Below are 5,222 nucleotides of genomic sequence, written 5' to 3' on the forward strand. Positions count from 1 at the left end.
AACCCCAGTCCTGTTTTGTTCTCTTCAAAGCCCAGGAAATCCTGGAAAACCACTGATTTAGGTCATCTGAGGCTGGGGAAGGAAGATACCTTCCTACAGCCCAGAAGTGGCAGAGTCACCCCAGAAGTCTCTATCTTCATTTCAGATGAGAGATAGAACCTCTAAAAAATAGCAAATAGGTAAAACCAGGAAATCAGCAGTTAAAACCAGGAAATCAGCAGTTGTGACTCTGCAAAGGCTATACTTAAGCCAACACAGTCCCTGTGTCCCAGCCCACTGACAGCAGAAGCAACTTTACTGGATCACCCACATGGGCAGGAGAGGAGGATTATGATGTGGAATTGGTGGTTTCTCCGTACAGTGGCTCTTCTTCTTCTACTCTATCTTGCTAGAAACTTCCTGATATTTATACTAGCTTGAAACAAATACTGGATTAAATTTTCTAATTCAGGGCTGGGATTGTAGCTCAGTGGTAGAGTACTTGCCTAGCATGTGTGAGGCACTGGGTTCAATTCTCAGCACCACATTAGAAAATATATATATATTTTAAAACTATTTTAGCCAGGCAAGGGGATGCATGCCTGTAATCTCAGCAGCTTGGAAGGCTGAGGCAAGAGGATTGCGAGTTCAAAGTCAGCCTCAGCAACTTAGGCAGGCCCTAAGCAACTTAGTGAGACACTGTCTCTAAATGAAATATAAAAAGAGCTGAGAATGTGGCTTAGTGATTGATTGTCCAGTGGTTTAATCTCCAGTACCCCCTCCAAAAAAAAATTAAAATTCATATGGCTGATTTTATTCATTCATTTATTCTGAAAATATTATTGAGTGCCTTCAAGGGGCCAAACTCTGTCCTAGACACTGGAGAAATGGTAGTGGACAACACAGATGCAAATCACTTGTGTTTCCCCTTCAATCCAAATTTGAACAATTAGAAACATTATTATTCCTCTGGGAAGTGAGTGGTATATTCACCCAGAACCTTCTCCTGTGCAAATGCCCCAAAGTTGATGTCTTTCCTCTGGGGAAGAGACTTTTTTCTCTGAACTTCTTCATACCAGCAGAATGGTTATTTTAAAACTGTGCTTTAAAAAAAAAATCCAGATTTGCTGCACTACTTACAACATGAATTTCAAACAGTTTATGATCAAATGGCATTTTTTTTTAATTTGTCTTGATTCATGTGAAAGTAATTTAAATTCACATTAGTATTCTGGAAACTGATCATTAACACTTTTTAACTGATTTTGTAAACACATTTTCCTTCCAAAATAAACATAAACAGGAAAGGAGAACGCTCAGTGTTGCTGAGGCATGAAGACACACACCCATTAAAGGGGAAGGACAGAATCCCCCCGCGTAAAACCGTGAAGGCATCTGAGAGTCGTTTCATCAGCAACTCGCTTCATGAAAAATCTGCAAGAAAAATGTGAATAACTTCAGATTTGCCTGACGGGGGGAATTTCAAGCTGTGGAGTTGTTTATGTGTCTATCACGGATCATTGCAAATAATTAAGATGGGGTGGGAGGCGGGGGGGGGGGCTGATTAACGTTTGACAAGGCAGGAGGGGGACAACATGTGGCAGGGAGGAGCCCAGTGTCTGGGCTGCCTCCACCTTAGGCCGAGTGGGAGATCTGGAGATATGCAAAATCGCAAAGGTATGGGGGTCCATCTCTCTTCCCGTCCATGCTGGGATCCCCTCACCCACATTGCTAGTGGGTGGCTGCCCTATCCTTACCTGGACACCTTCAGGGCTGCTCAGTTTGACCTATGATACCCCATTGTCTCACATGTTGGAGTCTCTAGCAGATTGATGTTCAAATTTGTACCTTCCAAATAAGCAAAAAATAATGCACATGCCTACTGATGTTATGGGAATCGAATGTGCAACACGCCCACCCCAGCATCTTCCCTCTCCTGTTTGTCTCATACCCCACATTCTCTTAGACATCCTTCTCTCACTGTCCCGAATGCCACCAACCTGCTCTCTCTCTAGGACTTGTGCTACTTCTCCTCCTATCTGCAAAGGGACAAAGAACCCTGGTGCCCACCTGGAGGGCAGGAGAGGGAAAGGATGCCTTCAGAAAGATCAGACATTCTACTGAGCTTATGATGTTAACTGCAACGCCACCAGGCGTCCCTTCCAGCTGGACCCAGCACATGCGGTTCAGGAACAGGGGTGTGGGACTCAGGCAGACGTGGGCTTCTGCCCCAGCCCACCACTGAATAAGACCCTTCATCTTCCTGAATTTCATTTTCCTTATCTCCAAAACAGAGGGAACAACACTTACTCCACACTATTGCTAAACAGATGCTTAGCAGTTGGCACACTATAAGTTCAATAAATGGATAGTACATCTATTCTTACCTTTCCAATCTTCTTCTAGATTTCCTTCCGCTCCTGATGCTGGAAATTTTCTGAGTTCTTCTTTCTCAGTATTCCTGTGATTCAAAAACATGGACTAGCACAAATACCTCCAGAAACCAGGGAGGAATTGGAGCTTAGGTGGCAAGGACAAGGTCCCTCTCCCTGAGAAGCACCAACAATCACTCATCATTCCTTACAGAAATAATGAAATGGAAACAATGAAATAAGGTTGATGCTAACAGAAAAAAAAGGGAAGTAATGTATCTGCTCTAAAACAGGCCCAGTTTTTCTGTATCTTTGCTCATTTGAGTCTGGTGTAGTGAAAGGCAAGGTGCTCTGTCACCACTTACCTCTGAGGAGTTACTGGTCTCTGGAAATCACCGTTTCCTCGTCTGTGAAATGGGGATTCTATGACTTGCCTTGTTTGCATCTTTAATCTCTTATTCAGGAAAGAAAGAAGTGGGTGGACATGACTCAGAACCATAAAGTGCCATGGGAATGTAAGGCTGTTGCTATTGTTAGTCCTGATTCACACGAGCCACCGCAGAGCCCCAAGGATGCTTTCCTTGACAAGTCAGAGAAGTGGAGTCCCAGAGATGTTTCAAGCCTGGGAAACTCGACAGGCCCAGCCCCTATGTTGTGCCTATCCTGATGCACCCTGCCAGAGCCACAGGGTCCTCAGCCATCAGCCTGAAAAGGGTTAGGATTCTGGTTTCAAGTAACAAGGATGTCACTCAAACACTCTCAAAGAAAAAAAATGGGAACACACTGGCCCAGGACATCCAAAAAAAAAGGGCTATTCTGGGTGTTCCTGAGTCACAGCTCCACTTGGAATATGATGCCCTCTTTGGGAAGTGCTCCTTCAAATGACACAATTTTGGGACCAAGAACTGCCAATCATCCCGTCTTCTCTCTGGCCACAGTTATGGTCCAAGATGGATATTGTGGACGACGTTGATGGTGCCCCTCTGCCCTGCACAGGGGACAGGCTGAAAGTGCCATGGAGTGAATTACTGCTCCCTGAGCCCCATCAGCCAAAGAGGACAGGAGTTGAAGCCCAAATACCCCCAGCTTCCTCACTCCTCAGCGAGTGTGTATTGGGGCTGGGACTTGGTATAAAATTTAAGGGAATGTAAAACAATTTCAGTAATTGAGATAAATCAGTTTTGATGCAATGTATTTCAAAAACCTAAATTAACGCCCAAATTCCACAGTCGATCAAATATCAAAATTTTAAATAAAGGCAGCACGGATATCCATGTATCGTTCATTTTGCATTTTGCCTCATGCACTAATACAGCCCAGCTGGACATTGGTGTATGTCTTTTGGTTATTTGCAAGGTCAGTAGAAAATGGAAGTGAGACCAGCCTCGAACAGAGACTGGTGAAGCTTCCTCCCCAGGTTTCTGAGGAGACCAGCCTGTGGTCTGCCCTCGCCAAGTACTCCTCAGAGCTCTCCACCAGGGGCAAGACAGGGATGTGTGAGAACAGTGGTCTGAGGACATGTGGGCAGTTTGTTCTTTGATGCTTTGGGAAGAGTGGACACAATTTGCTTGGTAGAAGCCAGGACAGATAAGCTTCAGGAAAGTGAAGGTCATTTCAATTAATAAATCACTTGTTCCCCAGTGGAGAAAGCAATCAGCAGATCAGCAGAGGGATACATAACACACAACCGTGGGAGGTTCCTGTGAAAAGACTTAAGACACTTTTCTCTCTCTCTCTCTCTCTCTCTCTCTCTCTCTCTCTCATCTTTCCTTTACATCTGGGGTACCCTTGCAGATAACTAAATGACACAAAGCAGCACATAGGAGAACAGCTTCTTTCTTAAGCACGCCCCCGCCCCATGACAGAACTACCTAGAGATTAGTACTTCTTTTTCGAGGAGAATTTGATCTTTACACCATTATACATACACCAGGCACAGGGGAAGCCAAGCCCACAATCAGAATGTAATTGAAGTATGTTACCCATAATAGGTTCAGATGTTTGTGATCTTCAGCACTTTATGAATTCTGCAGCAGATGGGCGAGGGCCAGGTAGCAGGCAAGAACAGACTGGGTAAGGCAGGCTGGCACTCGACAAGGGCAACCACAGCTGTGGTTCTGGTGTTATTCAGCACGCCCACCCACGGCACCAGCAGCCTGCCTCCCCCGTCTCCCGGCCACGGCTGCCTTAATGAAGAGTGGAGGTAAGCATGAATCCTGGCTTTCCAGGGATCATAACATTTGAGAAACCCAGAAGAATCGACATGACGGAAATGATGCCAAGTTCTTTTTGCCTCTTGCTTTTCAACAAAAAGAGAGAGAAAGGAGAGAGAAGAGAGAGGGAACCTGCTCATAAAATGCACATCTAATCACTTTCCATTTTTCCTGGGCTTTTAATTTGCTTTCTCGAAAATTCTGTGCTGGGGTAGGGGGAAGCTGAGAATAATAGCTGACAAAAGGCATCTTGAAAGGATACAGCAAGGATATCGGTGAGATACAACAAGGATATCGGTGAGCTGGTGTCATGGACAGGACACTAGAGTGGGATTTCTAGTTCTTGTCCCTTCTGGGCCCATTGTGTGACTTTGGGCTGGTTCTTAACCTGCCCAGCTTTCTGTTTACTCACCTGTCAAATGACTAAAATAATTCCTGTCTCACAAGCTGTTCATTTGCATCACAAAATTAGGAAACAGGTTAATAGTTCATATTTACTGATCACTTCCTATGGGTTATATGTTATGTACTAACTCTTTGAAAATCCTCATAACGACCTTGTGTGTTAGGTCTCATCATTATTTTCACTTAGAGATGAGAAGATAGAAGACAAAGAATAGAAATAATTTGCCCAAGATTATAGCAGTAAGTGGCAGAC

At 44.5% G+C, this 5,222-nt stretch overlaps 1 long non-coding RNA gene across 1 annotated transcript; it reads right to left on the reverse strand.

Moving 5' to 3' along the window:
* Positions 1-1,757: 1,757 nt before the first annotated feature.
* Positions 1,758-3,011, reverse strand: LOC120889600 (uncharacterized). Its single transcript, XR_005733583.2, has 3 exons — positions 2,717-3,011; positions 2,367-2,440; positions 1,758-1,827 (listed from the first exon to the last, which is right to left on the reverse strand). It is a non-coding gene; the product is annotated as an uncharacterized LOC120889600 (long non-coding RNA).
* Positions 3,012-5,222: the final 2,211 nt, after the last annotated feature.

The sequence above is a fragment of the Ictidomys tridecemlineatus genome, chromosome 4, assembly GCF_052094955.1.
Source record: "Ictidomys tridecemlineatus isolate mIctTri1 chromosome 4, mIctTri1.hap1, whole genome shotgun sequence".
Classification (NCBI taxonomy): Eukaryota; Metazoa; Chordata; class Mammalia; order Rodentia; family Sciuridae; genus Ictidomys; species Ictidomys tridecemlineatus.